We start from the raw sequence: 25,882 nt of genomic DNA on the forward strand, positions 1-25,882 counted from the left end.
TTCGGTCACACCGGAGCCAGCGTTCGGTCAGTATTTGACCCATTCACTTCCAACTCTCAATCATACGTGAATGAAGTTTGCTCCATTAGATCTAAGGGCTATTTTGGAGCTACCTAGTGCTAGATTCATCAAGTGTGCACCACACCTAACCCACTAGACTCACCTAGGTCAATCTACCCGTCCATACCCCCCTTAATAGTACGGCCAAAGGAAAAACAAAGTCCTAAACTACTCTAAGTGTTTTTTCAACTCCAATCGACACTTAGAACTAGTCCATCCTTGACCTTTGTCGTTCATCCTTTGAAAACTGAAATGATTTCCATCGTAGGGGCATGACCACCATGATAGCCCAATCGATCTCCATTACCATGACCTAACTTAATTGTCTCTACAAAACATACGTTAGTTATAGTAATCATGTATTGTCATTAATCACCGAAACCCAACTAGGGGGCCTAGATGCTTTCACTAACGATGATGCTGCAACAAATGAGGGACTCCATGGTGGAAGTAGAGTTGCATTGGAAACCGGGAACTATCATAATGAAGCCACATGTGCAGGTGCTGGTGCTGGTCTTACTGAAGACTGAATGGTTGTGTAGCATGTTGCTTGTTTCATCTTTTGATGTGTTTGCCTCTGCATACACTTAGGTTGGTACTAACCTTCACCTAGTACTTAGTGGTGTGGATGTTGAGCTAGTACTAATCTTTAGCTAGTACTGGTGGTGTGGCAGACTGCTATGTTGATGCCAAATGTTTGGAGAAGTTATTTTGGGTAGATGGGTGCTAAATATTTGGACATGTTATGTATTTACCTATGTTGATGTAAACAAGACATCTATGTATGTAATGGATTTATGCTAGACTAATCTATCTATCTATATATATGATGGCGTATTGTATTTATGTGGGTATATCTCCATGATTTTGTGTATATTATATTAAATATATTTGTTTTAAACTATATGAAAACAGCTATTATGTCATTTTTCTGTGGGTGATAGTTTTCCTGGCGGTTTAACACAGATAGGGGAAAAATTCTTATGATGGTCCCCTGTCGTCAGGGAAATTATCACCGACAGGAAAAATATGTTTCCCTGATGGTTAGAAGTCAACAGGGAAAAACAAACACCGACAGAAAAAACATATTTTTTACGGTTTGACGACCGATAGGGTAAGTGTCCATATACCCTGTCGGTTGTCTACATTTTTTTGGCGGTTTTAACCGACAGAGAAAATATATTTTCCCTAATGGTTTTGTAATTGTCATGTCGGTTCTTCACCGTAAGGCAAAATAAAATGAATTTCCCGGACGGTTCACCGTCAGACATTTTTTAATTTCCCTGTCGAGCTAGCCCAGACGGTTATTCCCTGGTGGTGGTGTACCGTCAGGAAAATTAGATTTAGATTTTCTTGATGGTTTTTTCAATTTTTCTGACGATAATCGCACCATCGGGGAATTTCAGCTTTCTATTAGTGCGAATGTTTGGGCTCAGCAAACAGAAGAGGTAGCCGCGGGTCCTAGGCATCTGGCCTTTTTCTGTTCTGAATCGGACAAGAGAGCAAGAAAGGAGTCATTTTTTCCTGTAAAAAAATGAATCAAGTCATTTCAGTCTGTTTGCTGAAAGTTTCGGAACCTTTTTTTCTCAAGAAAAGAGAGAGAGATTCGGATATTTAATTGTTTGGCCGTTTTAATTGGATGGCTCATTTTCTTCCCCTTTAGTTCATTCCACTCATCATCAGTGAGACACTTTCACATTGGATTGGGTGAAAGTACATATTTCATTTGGCCATCTTTTTTATTCTTGTGTCAATCAGTTCACCGTACTGACTGAATATTACACCTGACAGCTTAAATACCAATTAGATCGTGACGGAACACAGGAACATGCTGCGTCCATCAACGACGACAAATCCACACACGACGCGTACAACAACGACGACGACGACGACGTAAGTCCACGACCAGCCTACTATACATGACAGATGACACGTACGGACCTATAATCAAGCAATAACCCATAAAAAAAACGAAACAATAATAAGTAGTTGACTTGTACACAGGAGAGGCATCTATCGCAGCAGGCAGCAGCAAGCCGGATATGTTCACCAACCGCCCGGCCCGCCGTCTCATGTGCTCTCCGGTTCCGATCCCACAGCTAAGTTGACACGTCGACTGCCTCCGTCGTCGTCGTCGTCGTGGCCGAGTAATTTCTTGATGACGAGGACCCAGAGAAGTCACCCTGAGAAAGAACTGGTCGCGCATCAAGATAAGCGAAACTTAACGCGTGATGACCGAGAGAAAACCTGGGGAAAACCGACCGACCGATCGGGAGCTAAGCAGCGCACGGAAATTCACGAAAGAGAAGAACCGGGAAATATATAATTAACATAGGAGTGAGTATATACTGACCTACTACTGCTGGGTCTGGGTGTGCGTGGTTGCGGGCGGGGCGTTGTTTGCGACGTCGGGCTCCGGCTCGACGTGGCCTCCGTTGGCCGGGACGCGGTTGCCGCGGCGGCCGCGAGGGGCGCGGTTCTTGCGGAACAGCTGCAGCCTGCACCTGCAGCGCGGCAGCCAGGAGAAGAGGCTCCCCAGCACCCTCTTCAACACCTGCCCGCGCTTCTGCACGAACCTCTTCTTCTTCCGCTCCCGTGCGGCGGCGGCGGGAGCCATCGGCAGCTAGTGCCTAGTGGGATGAAAACTGAGCGGTGCGCACGATCGAATCCGAATAGTATATTCTAGGGAGCAGGTTGCGGCCAGCCGCGCGCGGCAGCGGCAGGAGGGGATCGATCGTCTCCGCCGGGGCTGAGGTGAGGTGCAATAAGCAAGATGAAGGGCCGGCAGCTGCTGTGGGCACGACGACGTACGACAGTATCAGCAGTGGCAGTTGTACGTGTGGCCGGCCGACCGGCCGTGTAAGTGGGTGTGGGTAGCTGCAGGTCTCTGCCGGCGGCGCAGAGGTGTGGAGGCGCAGAGAGCTGTGGCAGCTACAATGGCCGGCTCGCTACTTTTGCTTGCCCTCTATGCTTGCAGTTGCAGAGAGGATCGGAGGAGGGAGAAGCTGTGCTGTCTGCCCGTGGTCGGTGCTTTTATAGCCCACCGACCGACGCGGCTGGACGGACCACGGTGTGGTTAACCCAACTGGCCCGATCGATCGCGCGAGTGTGGTTGGGTTCAGGTAGAGCCAGGCGCATGGCATGCAGAGTATGTACAGTAAGTATCGTTGGTTCATGCATCTGCATGCATGCATCCATGTAACGGGGCCGGGCCCGGGTGCGATAGATGCTGCTACAAGCGGCTACTGCTTTTTGTTCTTTGCTTGTTACGGACGGTTGTGCGTTCAGCAGCTAGCTAGCTCTTGCGGTTGTCAGCTTGTTGTTCTTCAAGCTACCTACCTACTACAGATCCAGCTTTCGATGTTAAGGACCAATCGCACACATGCATGCTCTTCTTCCATATCAGCGAGCATCGTTGCCGATACCGAACGACGCGAATCTCTTGCATTGTGAGCCACCAAATTGAAGGCATACCGCATAACCCGCTTTGCATTGGACGTACACGGACGCCCATCGTCGGACACTATTCTCACAGCAAGGGCGGACCGAGGGAGGGGTTAATTAGGTTTCACCAATGCATCGGTCCAAAGACGAAAACGCGTCGATCGTCCGACGGTTGTTTCTCGACTGCTTCCCCAGCTCTGTCTCGGCGTTTCCTGCTTGTTTCGCTTCCACGACGATTAACGCGGTAATAATTCTTAATACGTGGACACATTATATATTTTTCGTTGAACCAATAGGAGGACGCGATTATTCTACACCACTATAGCTAGTATATTTCTGATCCTACATATATAGTATGCATTATATACACATACAGTCAGCATGCATTATAAATGTATGTAATAATAATGTCAAAAAAAATTATTTTCAAGGGAAACTATATAGCTATATATTGGTGGCAGGGGCTTGGTTCTATCGCTCTGTTCGTTTGAGCTGGTTTGGCATATAAGCCATGACTAAAAGTACTGTTGGCTGGTTTGGTGTGAGATAAAAACATTGTTCGTCGGCTGATAAGACATGACTTATAAGCCAGATAACGAGCAAGCGAACAGTGTTATACACGAAGTCGACATCACCGGTCTGAACAAGGCGTTGTTAGCTAGCCGCGTTATTGCATTCAGAGATCAGAGATAAGATTCCTGTCGTGGTTACCGTGTGGAGCACGGGCTAGATAGGCTTATTAGCTCAAGACGAGACGCGCTTGCAAAGTTGCGAATCCGCATGCAGCTCTCGTTTTCTTCTAATCTCCTTTACGAGCAGATGGGAAGAGTAACGTCCTCGTCTTGTTCCAGTCACCTGCAGCAGTCACCGTCCCTCAATCCGTTCTTCGGATCCATCATTCGCCAGCGGTCGACACGTGTGTCCGCTTCGTCCTAGCGCTCCACACACGCTGGAGACGACGACCGCACGCCCAAGCGCGTATTTAGTTGGGTGAAAGTTAGAAATTTGGCTATTGTAGTATTTTTGTTTTTATTTGGTAAATAGTGTTCAATCATGGACTAATTAGGCTCAGAACGTTCGTCTCGTAATTTTCAACCAAACTGTGTAATTAGTTTTTTTTTCGTCTACATTTAATGCTTCATGTATGTATCACAAGATTCGATGTGATGGCAACTGTAGCACTTTTTTGGAATTTGGGGTGGAAACTAAACACGCGCTAACAGCTGTAAACGATCACTAGCTAACAAGACTTGACTGTCCTCGATCGCTTTGTTTAGTGACGAAACAACACTATTATGATTAATAAACACTGAGAAAACAGGGATCCGACCACGGTTTTATTTGAAACCAGGACCAGGCCGGTGTGATTTCATTCGCCGGAGAGCAGACACAGACAGACGTGTGGTATCTTACTTGTGAGCCTGAGCTTGACTAGCTATACGTACTGCCTGACCCTTCCTGCTAGTTGCACAGAAACTTACTACTAATAGTATTAATATTAATATTAATATTAATATTAACTAGAGGTAGCATTCTTTTTTTCCACGCATCACGCACGTCATTTTTTACCGGATTCTCGATTTTTTTTCTAACGAACAGGCACATGAGGATGTGTCTATTTCATTTCATTCATCATATTCTCTCGGAATTCACACTAGTAGAGAACAGACCTTTCATCCGATGCTAAAATGGGCTCTAGTCCCGGCATTTTTTACGCCCGGGACTAGAGAGACCTTTAGTCCCGGTTGGTGCCTCCAACCGGGACTAAAGGTCCCTGCCCAACGGCTACTGCGCTCGGCACAGTGGCAGGGGACCTTTAGTCCCGGTTGGAGACACCAACCGGGACTAAAGGTGGACCTTTACTCCCGGTTGGAGCCACCAACCGGGACTAAAAGTCCTCAACCTTTAGTCCCGGTTGGTAACACCAACCGGGACTAAAGGTAGACCCTTTAGTCCCGGTTGGTAACACCAACCCGGACTAAAGGACCCTTTAGTCCCGGTTGGAGGGTGGTAAGCTACGCGCGAGGCAATGCATGAGGTCTTGGGTTCGAATCTCACGGGACGCAGCGGTGGGAGGTATTATTTTTTTTAAAGCTGGGAGGACCTTTAGTCCCGGTTGGTGTAGTCCCGGTTCGTGACCCGGGACTAAAGGACCCCCTTTAGTCCCGGATGCTTACTCCCGGGTGGGGAACCGGGACTAGAGGGGGTTCCCCACCGGGAGTAAAGCCCGTCTCTGTATTAGTGTCAGCAGCCTGTTCGGCTGGTGCTAATACGATCGTATATGATCGTGGATTATTACTGCTGGCTGGTTTGGTGTGAGAAAAAAATACTGTTCTGACTGAAAATTTACGATCGTTTACGACTAAGCGAACCGACTGTAGGACAGTAGTAGGAAAGTACGGATCTAGTACCAACACTTGCGTATAGTCTTCGTCTTGTTCACTCTATTGTTTAGTACGTACTCCCTCCATCCTAAGATATTTTAGTTTTTTCCTAAATATATTATTTCTATTATATATGTAGAAAAAAAAGTATAAATGCCTTTATAATGGAGGGTGCACTAGTACTCGTGAACGGCCGCAGGCGCACAGAGCTTTTCAACCTCGGCCTTGGGGTAGGAGACGCAAAGCCGTGCAACTAGTAGCTAGCTGAAATATTCTTACGAGCCGTATTATTTCGATGAAGAAATAGTGTTTTTCTTTTATAAACAATACTTTCAGTTATGGTTGCCTGCTCCACGGTATCCATGCATGAACACGTACCAACTGAAGCACTAGTACCTGTTTTCATGCATGGACCGGCCCGAGCAGTTGCTGAGTTTGGGCTGGACAGAAGAGACGGCTCGGTTGTTGGGCCCTGGCCGGCCCCTGACCAAACCCGCTGCCAAAATTTCGTGCGTGTCCCCATCGCAGTTCTCGTTCAGTCGTCGTGACTACTACAGACTACTAGTACTCCACTACCACTAGCGAGTCAAGATGACGTCCATGCTAGCCGGCCGCGGCCGGCACACCGATGTGATGTGTCTCCCGCTCCCAGTCTCCCTCGGCGATTCTTGCCTGACACCGCGTCTTGGAGCTATCAATCTGGTAGAACCGTGCAGACAAGGAAACTAACAGAGACAAGGACGCCGAGACTAGCTATGCACTCCAATACCACATCAGTCGCGAGTAGGATGATCGAAATCGAGATGCGTTTTGGTTTCTAATTTGCGGCCGAGGTTTGGATCATCGTTATTAACCTTAAGGGTTCTGTTCGGTTCTCCACAAACCTCTCCAATTAAAATTAAAATGGTTAGCTAATTTTGTATAAGTTTGATGAAACTAATTTTGCATATTCCGTTACCTTGGAATGGACACATGGAACGATTTTCAATCAGAACGATTGTCTAATTTGTATAACATTGATTAGCAGAAATAATTCCTGGTCTCATTCCACACTAACCAAACAGGACCCGACTAATCCTGAAACTAGGCCCGGAACGGAATGGACTCCCAATAATAAGTCGATGGTTGCCTTCATCATATCATATGGTCAAACGGTCTTTTGGAGCAAAGTAAAACGCCTTCATCTTCTACGAAATTTTGTAGTAGCAGTTTTCTTCGACTGACGACGTAAACTGTCATGCGTCCATCCAAATACACGTGCGCATGCGCTGTGACTGTGAGTCCACAGTCCACAGCCCACACACGTTGAGAGGAAGTTGCCCCTCTGGCCCTCTAGCTCGCATGCCCAAGCCAGCTAGCATTGCATTGGTACTGTAAACACTACTCGTATCGTCCCTGATGTAAACACTACTCGTTGGTGGTTGCTGCCTTGCCATGCCTCCTTGACTACTGACCTGTGCGTCGTACGCTTGGCTGATAAGTCATGGCTGAAAGTATTATTGGCTGATTTGTTGTAAGAGAAAAATACTGTTCGTTGGCTGAAAAAATACGTCTTATAAGCCAAGTGAACAGGGCATTGACTGGTTGGCTTTGTTTAATCCCCGAATTGACAGGATATGTGGGCAGACCGTAATAATAAGAAATTAAAAGAACGAGAAGAGAAATATATATACAAATTATTGAGAGTGAAAAGATATAAAAATATAAAAGTTATTAGAAAGTGAAAAGATACAAAACGTTTTTTATTTAAATGACTCTCAAATAATAGTTTAGAGAGTTTTTTTAGGAAAATCGGAGGGGAGAAGCACTCCCCACCTACTTGATTGCATTACATATCACTGAGTACATTGGGGGGTAGCACTGTTTTTTTAGGGCTTAATTCATAAGGAAACTATATTACACCAGTACGTGGGAGCTACACCCCGATCAGCAACAGGCAAGCGAAACTTCCATAGGCTCACGTCGTCTTTGCATGCTCCCAGGAGACGATTGTATTGTATGAGGGCGCCATATTGTTGAAGACCACATCGTTCCTGTGTTTCCATAATATCCAGCATATCAAGTGAATGAAACTTGCCGAGTGAGCGGTTGGGAATCCGGTCGGCCGAGTGATGTTCCAGAGTGAGCTCAACTGGACGTTTTCAATCTGAGAGCCCATTCGATTCTACTGATTTTTTAGAGAGTTTTATAGAAAGACACTCTTGGAGATACTATAAAGATCCACCTCAGCATTTTGCTTAGATGGAGGAAAGAGTGTTCGGGCGTGGTCATAGACCGTCGTTAATTTCAAGCCGTGACGGAGTCGGCAACTGAATGTTTTAGAGCAGATGGACCCCTGCGAGCCCCCCGACCCACTCCCCCTCCCCTTCGGTGGCGACGGCGGCGCGCTCACCCTCCCCCGCCGATCTGCCATCCTAGCCCACAACTCCCACATCCAAGCCCAGATCTGCACTTCCCTAGGCCTGATCTACTCCCTTGTGGGCAGGATGAGTCCGGGATGGCTCCCTCTCCTGGCTCTCCACTCCGTCCTACCCCTCCCCAGCCCAGCCTGCCGGACGCTACTCTGGCACCGGCAGCCCCCGTCGGCGTTGTCAGGGACTCTTCTCTCCCCCGCCGCCGCCCCGTTCTTCTCTAGCCACCTCTCCGCCGCCCGGCCCAAGCGCATGCGTTGGGAGGATGGCTCTCTCTCCAGCGACTCTGACCTCGAGCTCTCTCCTTCCCCATCGCTGCGGGCCGCGTGCATGACTCGCTCGGGCATTGCTCCCTCCGCGGCGAGCCCCCACCCCCTGCAGCTGCGGCTGCCATCCTGGTGCCACGGCGTCGCAGGCAGCGTCGACGCCATTACCGACGCCGCCAGCGAAGGGCTGCCGCGACCGCTACGGGTGACTACGACGCGTCACGCAGGGGCGGCGCGGCCCCGCCCACCGAGGCTCAGCGGATCCCCGTTCAACTACAGCTCGGCCTGCGGAGCAGGGTATATGCCCTTGATGCTGATGGGTGGCGGAGGATCCTGCCTCGTTCTCCAAATCATCCCGTGGGCAACCAACAGCTATGCTGGGAAGACGGTGAGGCCAGGCCTCGGCAAGGCTCCCACGTGGGGGTCAGACCCCGGATCATCCCCGCCGATTTTCGAGGTATCTCGGACTCACCGGGTGGCCACCTGCCGGCTTCTCCGCCACTGCCTGCGCTGCCGCGGTTTTTGCCACATGGCGCATGATTGTAAGCAGCCAAGGTCCAACGATGTCGCTGCCGCCTCCACATGCCACTCCTCCTCGCCGTTGATAGGTGTATGTGCGCTAGGTGGCAGAGAATGGTCGTGGACTGGCTCGCTTCGCTTCGGCAAGGTCACCGTCAAGGCCACCTCTGGATTGCCCGCTGATTCGTTAATGTCCCATGCTCCATCCGAGATTCCTGCTGCAGACGAGGCTGCCGTGCACTCTTCCCTGTCCCGGGTTTCCTGTGACGATTTCTCCGACCCTATCGCTTCCGAGATGCAGGCCGTGCTGCCTAGGAGCGATGGGATCCCATGCGCTCCGAGGGGTTGGTCGTCATGGAGAAGCCTTTGAGTGCGGGGCCCCTAGCCGGACCTAGAGGGTCGCTCCTTCTGACGCAGCTTTGTGGATCGCCTGACTTGGCCCCGCATCACTCCTCCTAGGGTAGGAAGCGATCACGGACGCCTGTGCCGGATTTAGAGGCTATGGAGCTTGAGCTCTTGAGGCCTAGCTGCAGGTCATCGACTGACGACGAAGGCCACAACGCCCAACCTCCATCGACTGATGTGTCACTGTTGGCACAATTAGAGGCGCGGCTATGCATCCCGCTCGAGACCCTGTTGATCCGCAAGCCAGAGCTGAGAAGGTCCAGGACACCTTCAACGATGATGTCGCTGCGTCGGAGTGGGAGGCTTGCTGCTAAGACCAAGGCCTCCAACCCGATTGTCCAGGCACAAAATGTGCTGAAGCAAAAGCTAGGGATCGCAAACATGGCGCAGAGTCCGGAGCCTGCGGCTTTGGACAGTATTAAGGCATTCTTCGCTGCGCCATTGTCGCCCTCCAAACAGGAGACCCTTTAGGTGTTCTTCGCTCTAGATTTCGATTCGGTGGCCATGGAGCTGAACCTCAATTGCTTCGAGCACGACGCTCTTTAGCCGCTGAGTTTAGGGCCTGCTGTGTTTGTCTTTATGCTTGATCCTCTTTACGGTCGCTATGTAGTTTTTTTTAATCACAACTATGTGAGCTCTGTCGATGTTTGGTTCGGTAATCCTAAATTATCGTCCTAACTTTAATTTATAAAATTCTTCTACTTAATAAATATCGTGCCAATGGCACGTTCGAGAAAAAAAAGCCACGGCGGAGTCGTTTTGGCCCGGTCGTGAACCACAAGTTGTAAGTGCACATTTGCAATATATAAATGCATGCGTGCGCGCAGTTGGTGGCACCAACTTATTCTGTCGAAAAAAGTCTACTTAACCCCCCTCCTTTCATATTTGGTCTACTTCACCCCCAACTATGAAACCGTCTGTTTTACCCCTGGGCGGTTTTTCAGCGGCGGTTGCCACAGTAACAACAGGTCTGCTACAGTAACGGGGTTTGCTACAGTGCCATGTTTTTGAATTTTCTTTTTTTATTTATTTTCGGTGAATTTTTTAAAAATCATAGTAAATCATAGAAAAATCATAAAATAAAAAATCTAATTTTATTGGACTCCACATGAGTAGATCTACATAGTGAATATATAATACGGTATGCTTTAGTACAAAATTTTTACTGTAGCCTTAGATTAATTAGAAAATCTAATTTTATCTGTAATTAATTGGAATAATTCATAGCTGTAGCTTCTATGGTCCAATTGTGGTAAAATTTTTATGGTACTCTAATTATTGTATGCTTGAACTATAGTAAAAATTTCGTACTCATTGGACTATGTATAACTTAGTTATAGATAAATTTTAATTAATTACAGACAAAATTGGATTTTCCAATTAATCTAAAGCTAAAAAAAATTTGTACTAAAGCATACCGTATTATATATTCACTGTGTAGATCTACTCATGTGGAGTCCAATAAAATTAGATTTTTCATTTTATGATTTTTTTATGATTTACTATGATTTTTCAAAAATTCACCGAAAATAAATAAAAAAAATTCAAAACCACCTGCACGATAGCAAAACCACCGTTACTGTAGCAGGCCCGCTGTTACTGTAGCAAAGCCGCCGCTGAAAACCGCCCAGGGGTAAAATAGACGGTTTTAGAAAGTTCAGAGGATAAAACATACGGTTTCATAGTTGAGGGGTGAAGTAGACCAAGTATGAAATATGGGGGATTTAAGTAGACTTTTCCCTTATTCTGTCCATGTCCACTTCGCTGGACTGGATTGGAGCGCATGAATGGGTGATATATGATGATGGACGCCTCGCCGGATTGAACCACATGCGCTAGCTTATACGTCGTTTCCTCGTGACCGCGTGGCCCTAGATTTCCACGCGTTTATACGGAGGAAAACGAAATGATTATATGATTGTCTCTTTCTTGATTTTTCTTCTAGCTAGTAAATTTGGCTTGTTCGGCTTGTTTTTTCAGCTGGAACAGTGTTTTTCTCTCACAACAATTCAGCCGTAACAGTGTTTTTCAGCCAGTTTCAGCCAAAATTCAGACCAGCGAACGGGGCCAATGCGATCGAAATCGTGACGACAGTGGCGTGTTCCGGCCGGCGAGGCAGCTTAAAAAGTTCGCTGATTTAGAAAAACAATATGCTACCACGGATAAGTTTAAGCGAACAGATATATTTAGTAGCAGGAGTAGCATTAAGAAAAATGACATGTCGCTACTACGGATAGATTTTGTAGGGGTGGCTCACGGGTATTTGTAGGGACGGTTTGGCCAGCCGCCCCTATCAAACCATGGCTACAAATCGCTGATTTATAGGGGCGGTTCTCACACCGCACGTATAAATCGATTTGTAGGGGCCGCCGGCCGTCTCTACAAAATTAATTTGTAGGGGCGGCTGTATTACCAGCCGCCCCTTTAATACCTGTTTGTAGAGGCGGTTCAGTTTAGAACCGCCCCTACAGTATATTTTTTCTCCAAAAAAAATCAAATTTATAATTTAAATTCGACCCGAATATATGCAACTGGCTATAGAATAACTTATTCTGTAGCCACTTTGAGTTACGATAATTATTATGCTAATTTACATTATTATAGTAACTCCTTGCTAAGTGGTTTACTATAATGTTACGGTAAATATCATCATGTGTTATAGTAACATAATTATCGTAAATATGTATTCACTTTATCATAAATTAAGTATAAAAAATATCTTAAATAGAGGTGGCTACAAAATAACTTATTCTATAGCTAGCTATTGAATATCTTAAATAGAGATTTGAATTATATATATATATATATATATATATATATATATATATATATATATATATATATATATATATATATATATATATATATATATATATATATATAAAATTCAAATCTGACCACAGGCACAAGAGCATAAGGTGTTGGTACTGAGAATTCATATTACAGCCTAATATATGAGATAGTACATATAAGTTAGATCCAGACATGCTGAAAATTCAGACCGCAACTAAAACAATAAGAAAGTACTTGCTGTTAATTTAGCATAAAATAACAATAAGAATTACTACCTAAGGTGCCTGACAAGCAGGTAACTAGTTCTTAATGCCAAAATTATTTTTGTCAGCAAACTAGTGCTCTCTTCGGTTACTAAGCAAACTAATTCATATTTGAGACAAGTATTTTTTGACCTGCATTTAGTTCAAAATCGATGATGAAAAAACAGGTAGCAGTAGTACACTTACAAATCAAAGATTAATTTATCTATCAGTTCACTAAACATTTATCGATATCGAGTCTAGACTTAGCAGCCAGCCATAAACACACACGAGAGATGACGAGATCAAACCATAATTGCATCTACACTACACAAGCAGATAAATTACACAAGGGGAGACGAAGGGTTGTCTCACATTGTAGTGATGTCAGGAGCGTGTGTCGTCGTGGGTAGTGGTGGGCGCCGCCGCAGTGGCCTCGTCCTCCTCAGAGCTCGAACCACCTGCTCCTTCCTGAGCGCCTCCTGATGGGCCTGCGCTGCCACATTCCGCGCCGCTACCGCATCTCGAACCGGCGCCGCTTTCAGCTTATTTACTTCACAAGGTTGAAAGGCAGCCAATCTGGAGAGAAGTGTTGCGGTAGCAGCCACCTGGCCATTTCAGTGGTCAGTAAATCTATACCTAGATATGGATAACAGGATGTTTAATAATGAATTCAAGATACACATAGCTTATCCCGTAGGAGAGTAAGAGACTATGCAGGATAACGTGTATGGATGGTCGAGACCCTTGGTAATGGTTAGGAATATATTTAGGTTTACATATACCATAAAAATACTTCGTATAGGTCCAATTGAATACTGATTTTGTGAGTTAAGATAAAAAAATCAAAATTAACTTATAAAGTTAGGATGGAAAATTTTCCGGGCAACAATATTAGTATATTACTACACTGTCATAAAGCATGTTGAGGGGGCTCGCTCGAAGCACATGATATATTGTAGAATGAACAGTTACCAAACACATTTCCAGCGACCAATAAAGCATTACCGATGCTGACATACTACAGTCGTGTTGCTAAATCAACAAGATCAAACTTGGTAAGAAAATACACATGTTTGGCGTTCTATGGTTGGCAGAATGATAGGAGATAAACCAATAACCAATAGAACTTTGTCTTTCAAAAATGGTAAGCTGGGCACACACATGCGTACCTGTAAAGCAGGGCCTAATCCACCATTGTCCTTAAGCTGAAAATACAACAACTGAAAAAAGAAGTGTGAACAAACTTGTTTTCCTGCAGCTGCACAATATATCAAGTACTTGGTTTATCTAAACGTTCTATGCTGCGACAATATGCACAACTAAAAAGAATCAGGTAAGCATCTAACAACTATCGTAATCTAGTAACAACGGAAGAGAACTAATATTTTCCACTTAAAAGGTAGACCTATCCGGTAGATAAAAACCAAATAGGTTGGTTATGGAATACTACAGTTAAAACAAGATGATGCATATTAGTGAATGGACATAATCAAGATACATCTGCAATTGCACAATATATCAAGCACTTAGTTTATCTAAATGTTCTATGCTGTGACAATATAAACAACTAAAGAGAATCATGTTAGCATCTAACGATTATCGTAATTTAGTAACAATGTAAGTGAACTAATATTTTCCACTAAAAAGGTAGACATATCTAGTAGATAAATACCAAATAGGTGAGTGGACATAATAAAGATACATGGTCAATTTTGTAAGAAGAAAAGGAAAATATGTACATGTGGAACATGGAATTTAGAACTGAAACACAATAAATGGCAAATAAATCTGCACAAGAACCATAATTCAGCAAGCTAAAATTGGAGCATGATAACAACAATGGAGCAGGGAGAGTAGCTCTGACCATGGCATCGAGGGCTGGTGTTGCTCTGGCTCATCTCCATCTTCAAACCTCGACCGCAATAGTCGGCTCATCCACCCCCAGCAAACCCTAGGTCATGAAAGGGCCAAAAATTTCTCACCTGCTTCCTGTACGGACAAAAGAAGGAGAGAGGGAGAGAGCTGGGCATGAGGGTGGGTCGCCGCCGTCCAGCCCACACGATGGCCATCGCTGCTCGTGCCGCCAACCTGGCCGCGCACCCGTGGGAAGGACCGGCAACAGAGGGACCAAACCCTAGGCCGATGTTCGTGCCGCTGCGACCCGTTGCCTTGCGTCACGAGGAGGAAGGGGCGTGGTGGAGGAGGAGGAGGACAAGGGAGGCTGCTGCCGCGCAGAGGGTCGGCCACCGCCGAGGTCACCCCGCGCCGTCGCCTTGGTCAGGTCGTGACTCGTCCTGGGGAGAGACGAAGAGAGAGCGAGAAAGGTTTTTTTTTGTCGATGGATGGAGTGACGGTTCGCCTTGGTATACCTTTATATTATTATTTTTCATATTGTGGTGGGTGGGATGTATTTTTTGAAAGATCTGGCAAAGCCGGCTTACATTAATACTTATATTAATAAATAGGAAGCAGATACTTAAAATTTGAATTTGTGAACTTTGAATTGAAGTTTAAGACAAAAAATGATCTAAAATCAAAATGTTGTAAACATCAAAGTTGTAGAACTCATCAAGATGTACAACTTATATTTTGGTCATCTTTTCATTTGATAAAATTTGAAAAGTTTAAATTTTGAATTTCAATAAATGGCAACTTCAAACAAGATTTTGAAAACTTAAATGATTTCAAATAAGAAAGTCATGAACATAAAAGTTGTTGAACACATCACTATCTACAACTTTTATTTTAATCATCTTTTCATTTGACAAAATTCGTACAGTTCAAATTTTGAAATTAAATAAATGGCAACTTAAAACAAGATTTTGAAACCTTAAATGATTTCAAATAAGAAAGTTATGAACATAAAAGTTGTTGAACACATTACTATCTATAACTTTTATTTTGGTCATCTTTTTATTTGATAAAATTTGAACAGTTTAAATTTTAAATTTCAATAAATAGAAACTTCAAACAAGATTTTAAAACCTTAAATGATTTCAACTACAAAAGTCGTGAACATAAAAGTTGTTGAACTCATCACTATCTATAACTTTTATTTTGGTCACTTCTTTATTTAACAAAGTCTTAGTAAATATTATTCACAAATCAACATGTCTCTCGTGTAGTTCACTCGTATAGTTCATTTCATGGACTACACGAGAGATATGTGAATTTGTGAACAATATTTACAAACACTTTGTCAAATGAAGAAGTGATCAAAATAAAAGTTGTAGATCTTGATGAGTTATACATCTTTGGTATTCATCACTTTTTTAGCTGAAATCATTTGGTATTTTAAAATCTTGTTAGAACTTGCTATTTTTTTAAATTTATAAATTTGAATTGCTCAAACTTTGTCAAACGAAAAAGAATGACCAAATCAACACAGTAACTTGATAGGGCATGATTTTAGAAAAATTTAGGGAAAAAATCGTCATATTTGGAGTTAGTATGAGGGAGAAAGACTAGTTATAAATTTTACCCAGAGATTAAAAAGAAAAATCACAACTGTTTATGATGATTAATGATGAATAAATGTGATTTCTCTTTTTAATCTATGGCTGAAACTTGTAACTAGTTTTTTCCCTCATACTAACTCCAAATGTGATGGTTTTTTTCCTAAAATTTTATAAAATCACGCTCTATCATTTTAGTCTGGTCATCCATCTTTCTCACTAATTTTAGACAATTCAAATTCTGAATTTAAAAAAAATGACAACTTCAAACCTGATTTTTAACCACTAAATAATTTCATCTGTAAAGATAATAAATATAAAAATGTTGAACACATCACTATCTAGAACTTTTATTTTGGTCATCTTTTTATTTGACAAAATTTGAACAGTTTAAATTTTGAATTTCAATAAATGATAACTTGAAATAAGATTTTGAAACCTTAAATGATTTCAACTACAAAAGTCGTCAACATAAAAGTTGTTGAACTCATCACTATTTACAACTTTTATTTTGGTCACTTCTTCATTTGATAAAGTATTAGTAAACATTATTCACAAATTCATATATCACTCATAGTTTCATGAACTATACGAGAGACATGTTGATTTGTGAACAATGTTTACTATCAGTTTGTCAGGAGAAAAAATAACCAAAATAAAAGTTGTAGATCTTGATGAGTTATACATCTTTGATATTCATCACTTTTTCAGCTGAAATCATTTGGTATTTCAAAATCTTGTTAAAACTTGTTATTTTTTTAAATTTGTAAATTTAAATTGCTCAAACTTTATCAAACGAAAAGAATGACCAAATCAACACAGTAACTTGATAGGGTATGATTTTAGAAAAATTTAGGAAAAAACCATCACATTTGGAGTTAGTATAAGGGAGAAAGACTAATTACAAATTTTACCCAGAGATTAAATAGAAAAATCACAACTGTTCATGATGATCAATGATGAACAAGTGTGATTTCTCTTTTTAATTTGTGGCTGAAACTTGTAACTAGTTTTTCTTCCTCGTACTAACTCAAAATATGATGGTTTTTTTTCCTAAAATTTTCTAAAATCATACTCTATCATTTTAGTCTGGTCATCTATCTTTGTCACTAATTTTAGATAATTTAAATTTTGAATTTCATAAAATAACAACTTCAAACCTGATTTTCAACCACTAAATGATTTCATCTGTAAAGGTAATGAATATAAAAGTTGTTGAACACATCACTATCTACAACTTTTATTTTGGTCATCTTTTCATTTGACAAAATTTGAATAGTTTAATTTTTGAATTTTAATAAATGACAACTTCAAACAAGATTTTGAAACCTTAAATGATTTCAACTACAAAAGTCGTGAACATAAAAGTTGTTAAACTCATCACTATCTACAACTTTTATTTTAGTCACTTCTTCATCTGACAAAGTGATAGCAAACATTGTTCACAAATCAACATGTCTCTCATATAGTTTATGAATGAGAGACATGTTGATTTGTGAACAATGTTTACTATTACTTTATCAGATGAAGAAATAACCAAAATAAAAGTTGTAGATCTTGATGAGTTATACATCATTGTTATTCATCACTTTTTCAGCTGAAATCATTTGGTGTTTCAAAATCTTGTTAGAACTTGTTATTTTTTTAAATTTGAAAGTTTGAATTCCTCAAACTTTGTCAAACGAAAAGAATGACCAAATCAACATAGTAACCTGATAGGGCATGATTTTAGAAAATTTTAGAAAAAAATCATCACATTTGAAGTTAGTATGAGGGAGAAAGACTAGTTACAAATTTTACCCAGAGATTAAAAAAAATCGCACTGTTCATGTTGATCAATGATGAACAAGTATGATTTGTAGGGACGACCGGTGATTGAGCCGCCCCTCCAAATCACAACACCGGGGAAGGCTGGTGAGTGAGCCGCCCCTACAAATCGATCCATTTATAGAGACGACTCGTATCATCAGCCGCCCCTGCTGTGTCATTTGTATGGGTGGCTAGTCTCGTGGGTCCCGAGCATGCCCACTATAGGGGCGGCTTCATTACCGGTCGCCCTAAAAAAAAATTTCCGCTACGAACGTTTTTTAGTAGTGTGTGCTGCGTGTCTAAATTATGATCATTGTTTTGCAAGTAATAAAAAAATTGCTAGGCAATGACATTCTAGTGACTAATGTACGTAGAGCCGCTAGGCAATGACATACCAGTGACATACCAGTGACGAATATGTACCTAGTGCCGGCGGAGCGATTTGTTTGGTCTGACATACAAATATATTTTATCACTCATATGTATGTGTATGTATCTTTGATTTGCATGATGGCACAACCACTAAAATACAAAAATAATTTTAGGGCACAATCCCTCTCTCACTAATACAAGCATGCATTTTTAGAAACCGCCTCGACAGACGGGTCTCAAGGCAAACAATTGTCTTTGTTAATTAATCATTTACACAGACGGTCCTTTTAGAGTCCGTCTCTGTTGGTCAATTAATAGAGACAGATTTCTTAAAATGCCTCACTCAAAATTACTCCATCCGTTCTAAATTATAAGTTGTTTTGACTTTTTGGTACATCAATTTTGCTATGTATCTATTATATCTAGATACTTCCTCCGTTCTAAATTATAAATTGTTTTGACTTTTTTGGTTCATCTATTTTGCTACGTATCTAGGCATATTATTATATTTAGATGTATAGCATAATAGATGTATAAAAAATCAAAGCGACTTATAATTTAAAATGGAGGAGTACATAGCAAAGTGAATATACCAAAAAAAAGTCAAAGCAACTTATAATTTGGAACGGAGTGGGTAGTTATTAACACATATGCAGATATTTTGAGGGTCCACCCCTAGAAATCGAATAACAGAGGCAGCATTTTTCTTAAGAAACCCGCCTCTAAAAATAACTTTCCCAAAAAGTTCATAACTTTTCATATGAATTCAGATGAAAACAAATTTTATACCAAAATTATAGAGATCAACGCAGCCCATAACTTTATAGTTGATAAGTTCTCCATTTGAAAAACTGTTTAGAGTCCCAAAAATTTAGTTTTAACTTAAATTTTGAATTTTGAAATTTAAAATATAGAATTTTCATACAACCTTGGATGTTGACATTGTTTATGACAAAATTTTTGTTCTCAATATAATCTATAACTTTGTAGTTGACAAGTTTTTTACTTGAAGTTGTTTAGAGTTCGAAATGTGTGTTTTAAGTTCCTAAATTTTGAGATTCAAAATTTAGAATTTTCAAACAACATCGAATGTTCACATGGGTTTATATTAAAGTTGCTGTGGTCGACCCAATCTACAAGTTTGTAGTTAATAATTTTTTTATTTGTCCAATATTTATTTTGATAAGTTCTTATATGATCTTCAATTGTCAAACAACGTCGGATGGAAACACAACCTATAACAAAATATAATGCTTGACAAGATTTTAAACTTTGTAGTCCAATTTTTTTCATTTTAAATTATTTATTGAGCAAACTATTCAATATAAAATCATGAAATGTTAGTAAAAAAGTAGAATCATGTATATACTCATAAATGAGTGTGTGATGTAGTGGTAGAGGTGTTGTGTGTGTTCAAGTTTATGGGTTCAAATATAAAAAGAAACATTGATTTTTTTTTTACCTTTTGTTCTCAAAACCATTAGTATTAGTATAGGTGGACCAATAGAGCCCATTTGACAGAGGCGATATTTTTTTAGAAACATATTGGATCCCCGATGGTTATAATGCTATTAATGGTTATCAGAATCAAGGCTCCACCTGGACCTTTAATTATAATAATAGTAAATGGATAACTGAGACAAATCGCTCGCTGCAGGAAAGGTTGATTGATACCGAAAGTGCGTAATGCTTTAGATCAGAATAAATTCTCCAGAAAGATACAGAGTTCATCTAAACAATCAGCAAAGCGTCCCACTCGCTCCAGATCAGGCAAAAGGTTGAACCAAGGGTGATACAGATATTCATCAGATTTCAGATCACCTAAAAGCAACATGAAAAGATCCAACACTAATGTAATCATACGCAGTTCTTATATATGGATCAGATGCCATCAATGAAAGCCGATATACTGCGTCCAAGAATCGGGCATCCACGTAAGACAATCCACACAGATATCACAAATATACCATCGATCTCCACACAACATCACAAGCTGCTTGTTTATCTGAAGATTCTTGACGCAATGCAAGAACTTACACCATGCTCCATACATGTAGTGGACTCATGGAATCTTTTCGTAGTGGTATATTAATGTATCGGGGCCTCCGAATGTAGCATGGAGAGTTGATGCTACTGCTAAAAAAATTAAGAGACGCTCCTCCCTGATTAACAGAGTCAGGTATTTTTAAGAGTCACATCTATATATGGTTAGGCAGGTCTCAAGCAAATAAATACTCACCTCTGTTAATTATTTATAGAGACGGACATCCTAAGGAGATTGTCTCAGTTAATCGACTAATATTTGTCCATGCACCCACACACACAACAAACAGAAACATAGAATCTAATAAATACTATAAGATATCATTTGATCATATATTCCTTCTTTTCAAAATTTGATTAATGTATACGAGGAATCAGTCATCCTCTTTTACATGCGGCGGCAGGTGTAAATGTAACATGTAACTGAAGTATCTTCCAACGAACCATTATGAAATGGCACTATTTTCAAGATAATGGATTTTGAAGCAAAACAGGAATACGAAAGCAAACTGAATATCTAAAATTCATATCAATAAGGGATCATGGATACTTTTGTTTTGCATCGTAACATGAGGGATGGTGAATATTGTTGAAGTACAAGTGAATTGCCTACGTCTTTTTATCAACTTAAGCTTTTGGCTTGAACTGACCGGTGCATGTAACTCAATATAGTATCAAAGCCAAACGTCTCATGTTCGAATCCTGGCTAGCGCAATTAAATAAAATAATTGTTGCTAGCTCCCATAAGATCAGCTCAAAAACTTAAACTGATAGGAGGGGAGTTTGCATCAGCCAAGATTTGAATTCAAAACCTCTAAATTTAGTGTCATATTGAATTGAATGCATTGATAAGATCAGATCTAAAGTTTAAACTGATGGGGAAATATGATCAATTCACTCATAACCTGACACAAGGGAAGTAACGTTTCTTTACTCAGTGGATAGCCATGGCAAACTCATATATCAGTTATTCTTTCGCTGGTGATATTGTTAGCAAATCTCTGGTAAATAAAACGAGATCATTTTTAATGAAATCCACATGCCTCATGACTTGATGAGTACCGCAATCACCATGTAGAAGGATGCATACATGAGGTTTCTCCTAGCAATTAGCAAATGAAACTTTTTGGTGGTGTTTGTTGCTTTGATCTGAATCTCAGTAACCAACCCTACATGGACCAAAATGGACTTTTCAGTTGAGGTTTAAGCAGGGCCTCCCTTAAAAAAAAGCAGGGCCAGAGATTCATTTCACCTCGCTCCGCGCTAGTTAGGTTTCATGTAGTAAAGTTTTTTGAGGTAGCAAGGCTCAAGTAATCCTCAGTAGTTGTTGTCATTGTTCTTTTTTGCCAATAATTCTCAGTTGTTTAGCTGACCTGGTTCTCCCAGAATGAAATAGGAAATGACCAGGATCCCCATGACTGATATAAATCTCAGAAAAAAGGCTGATTGATACCGAAAGTGCCTGATGCTTTCGATTAAAATAGACCCTCCGGAATGATGTGAACAATCAACAAGCATTGTGCCCCACTCTGGGCTCTGTTTACTGGTTAGGCAAAAGAATGAACTGAAGACACCTCACATATTCAGAGAGCAACATACTAATCATATTTATTCTTGTACTCTTTATTTTATATAGATCCCATCAAGATGATTCTGCATATCATCAGAACCAGGAATCGATACGATACAAAGATTACAAGCCACAAAGATATACCTTGGACATTGAGTGGTTTTCAGAACAACCCAAAAGTAGCTTTTGCATATCAGGAGATCCTAAACACATACACACTTATACAATATGTAGCTGGACACAGGCATTATTCAAAACCGTACTAGTGCTTCCTGAGTACAAATAAAATTACCATACTGTCAGATGGTTCATTCTGACGAAAGTTCTTGCATTACACCATTGATGCAGCTGCGATGATATATGGTTGCCGATGCTCACTCTCTCTGTGCAGAACTACAGTCGCAGCAGAACCAGGCGCGCAGGATGCGCCAAAGGACGTCGCCACGGCGGGGGCGCCGTCGTTTATCGCCTCCCTCGTTGTTGTTGTTCTTTCTGCCACCGACGGGGGGTGCTCCCATTCAGAGCTGGAGCTGATGTGTCTACTGTCTAGTGTAGAGAACAGAGCAATTAGTATTAAGAAGCTCTGCTAGATCGAGCTGCCTGCACCAAGAGCGTTGGTCGTGCTGCTTATAATGAGAGGGTGTGGAAGTATTGAGTGACAGACTGACTGACAGCAGTAGAGTGCAGCAAAGGGAGCGGAGAAAGGCGGTATGGAAAGGGATTCACTTTCGGCAGTACCGCAGTATCAACTATCAAGGCCCCAATGTAGCCAGTAAAACAAGTTAAGTAGTCAACTATTCGGTCTGTATAAAGTTTATGTCGTTTTAGACACGGCGCATAAAAGGAAAATTCAAACTGCCATAGGTGAACAAAATTTTTCCATAAATGATATATGGGATGTACCTTGAAAGATTATAGGTGATCTAATCAGATGAAAAATGCTCAAAATATTAAAATTTTTCATTTAACATATTGGATACCCCTATTAATATCCTTATATTCATATGGAATGAGTGTACCTAGTTAGGTTTTTTGTGGTGAAATCGGTCCACTGGATTAAGTCTTCCGGTTGACTCGAGTGCTCGCTTTTTTTTAGATTTATTATATGAACTAACACTACTCTTTCATTGGTAGTTGATACGATCCTTGTCAGTGGTGGTGTGACTGTGCTGACTTTATCAAGCCTAGTCTCTTATAGGTGCTCATGGATTGGATAGAATGTGTGAGTGTGTTTATAGGATGAGTGTATACATGTATATATGTGAGCATCTCTATCAGTATTGTATTAAAAAAATACAGTATATATATATATATATATATATATATATATATATATATATTCGTGACCTGATCGGAGGAACGACCTAAACAGCTTGGTTGGTGCTCCAACGGTTATTAAAGGAAGGCAATACATTCATACTTCAACAGAAACGAACCCTTCAAGGTATCTTAACCAAACCAAACAGTGGTAATATGGACCCTACAAGCTGAGTCATGCGGTTCTTGTTATTCTAGCGCATCTATAAGTCTTTTGTGTGAAAGGTCATCACAGCATCTAATCTTGCATGTAAGGTATGTAATCTGAGTCTTTTGTGCGCTACATCTCCCATCATTACGGTATCTGAAGCAGAACATCAACAAGTTAGTCGGCCAGCTTGAGAGACACGGGAACCTTGCTCTTTAATTCTTTTTATACTTGATTGGTCATAATCAATGCTGAAAAATTTTATAAGCGGACAAGTTTTCTGTTTGGAAGCACATTTGTCTGTTTGGGGCCCTACTAAAAAAGGACTAGAGATATAGAGGCTTGATTTATCATCATAATTAATTAGCCCGGCCATCTGTAGTAGTACCAGTCATGTTATCCGCTATGTGCAGATTACTGAGGATCAATTCCATATAGAGACTTTGTTTAGTTTTCAATAAAGCACAGTAGGGGCTCAAACCTCTCCTGTTTTTTTTTTTTTTGATAAAAAAAGATTGCATATAGAGACATTATATAGCTCACAAAAGTTCTTACTTAGGAAAAGTAGTTGAGTTGCAACATCAACACACATTAGTTCAATATATACTCAAAGTATCATAGGGGGAAGTCAGCATTATACGGTAAATTTTAACAATACAACTCATGGTCCATGCCGAAACCACGTGCTACGATCACCACATAGGGAACCAATTCACTCCAGCTCAGAAGAGGGGTCAGGAGTGTAGAAGTGGCCATACACGAGGTCATCTCACCTGCAACAATTCATCGGTAGTACCACGAGATAGGAAACTCCGCAAATCTTACCCAAATATTATATGGCAAGGTAAACAAGTTGAGTTGCAAAAGGCATTTGTGAAAGAATAAGGTATTTGTCTTATCAAGCTACATAAGCTAGGCATAGCAAACTTTAAGCATCAGCATGAACATCAACATGGGGTGGCAGTGGAGCTCGGTCTTCCTGGTCCTTCCATTGTATGCCTACTCTGATGCTAAAATTAAGTCAGGATCATTCTCATAACCGAGAGCGTGGCATTCCAAAATGTTTGGTAACCCTGAAGAGGTGTATAACCTTTTCACGAGGGCAAGGCCAGCGCCCGTAACTTTTGTTTGTATATTCAATGTTCTATTCTATGTGTGTTGCTTGTCATTATTATTATTGTGTTGCGTCTTGCCCTGGCTCAAAAAATATCCTGGCTCCACCACTACATGTGTTTATAAGGTTAACGTATGTGTTTAATTTTTACTATTTAGAGAAAGAATAATGTTCCTACGTGTGTATGTAAAACATATGTGTTTGAAGTATTTTATAAAAAAAAATTGTTTTTATATGGTTTGATACCAGGAAAACCTTCGTCATCAGAATGTTGTACAACCTAATGTGCTTTAGTTCTTATATTAATATAAATCTTCTTACTTATCAAGTCCTAAATGATTATGGTATCCGAAAAAAGACACCAACGACTTGATTAACGGTCGCCAGCTTGTGGTTCACGACCAATTACCAATTTTCAAAAAAAAAAATCATAAAGTCATCGATGTTTACAGAAGCTTTTGCAGTGTGAGTCTTTTGCATCAACGGTGGACTAGCCGCTAGCATTCTTCGGTGTGAGCCTTTTCTAACTTTCCAATAATGTCCGTTCTCGCCTGACTTTCCAATGTATAGCAGTCCTGTAAGACCACTGGCAATGCCGTTGCTCAGGTGTCTCTGTTCAGTAGAAAGGGTACTACCGTACTACTACCTCGACATAACGGTCCCGTTCGCCTTATCTAAAGCTGGCTTGTTCGGCTTCTTTTTTTTTCAGCCTGAACAATGTTTTTCTCTCACAACAATTCAAACAGAACAGTGTTTTCCAGCCAATTTCAGCCAAAATTCAGCAAGCCGAACGGGGCCATTCCTCTATGAAAGTGAACCGGTATCAATTTTTAAACAGTAATAAAATATACACTCCCTCATGCTTTGTTGAAAGAACATCTGGAGACCTATGGTAGACCTTGACGGTCAATGCCCTATTCGTTTGGCTTATAAACCGTACTTTTTCAGCCATCGAATATTATTTTTCTCTCACCATAAATCAGTCAACAATGCTTTCAGCTATGACTTATGAGTCAAGCGATGGTGACACACATTGGTGAGACTCCAGTCGGTCACAATAACAGATAAGAAACTAGCAGGGAACCCCGCGCTATGCGCGGGCAATAGTGGAGAAAAAAGATTTGTATTGAGGCGTAAAAAAAAAGAAAATGGGTTGTTGTTCGTTGATGGGCTAAACACTGTTCATAGTAACCCGTCACTGTTCATAAATCCGGTAGAGCAGTGTTCGCAAACCCGTCAGTGTTTATTAAAAACCCGTTACTGTTTATCTGCGGATCCTGCACTGTTTATGAAAACCAAACCCGTTAGTGTTTATTAAAAACCCGTTACTGTTTATCTGCGGATCCTGCACTGTTTATGACAACCCGTACTGTTTATCCGGTAGTTGACTGTGCCGGTAACAGTGGTTTGTGAGAGAGATCGGAGATCTGAGGTTGCACGCTCTTTATACTATAGTATAGATACGCTGTGTGAGTCAAAAGTCGGTTGGGAAAGAACAGATTCGCGTGCCAGACTACTACAAGCTCT

At 41.2% G+C, this 25,882-nt stretch overlaps 1 long non-coding RNA gene across 1 annotated transcript; it reads right to left on the minus strand.

Annotated features, from left to right (window-relative positions):
- Nucleotides 1-1,671: 1,671 nt before the first annotated feature.
- On the minus strand, nucleotides 1,672-3,314 carry LOC136529277 (uncharacterized). Its single transcript, XR_010777245.1, has 2 exons — nucleotides 2,414-3,314; nucleotides 1,672-2,243 (listed from the first exon to the last, which is right to left on the minus strand). It is a non-coding gene; the product is annotated as an uncharacterized lncRNA (long non-coding RNA).
- Nucleotides 3,315-25,882: the final 22,568 nt, after the last annotated feature.

The sequence above is a fragment of the Miscanthus floridulus genome, chromosome 19 (genome assembly GCF_019320115.1).
Source record: "Miscanthus floridulus cultivar M001 chromosome 19, ASM1932011v1, whole genome shotgun sequence".
In the NCBI taxonomy this organism is placed as follows: domain Eukaryota; kingdom Viridiplantae; phylum Streptophyta; class Magnoliopsida; order Poales; family Poaceae; genus Miscanthus; species Miscanthus floridulus.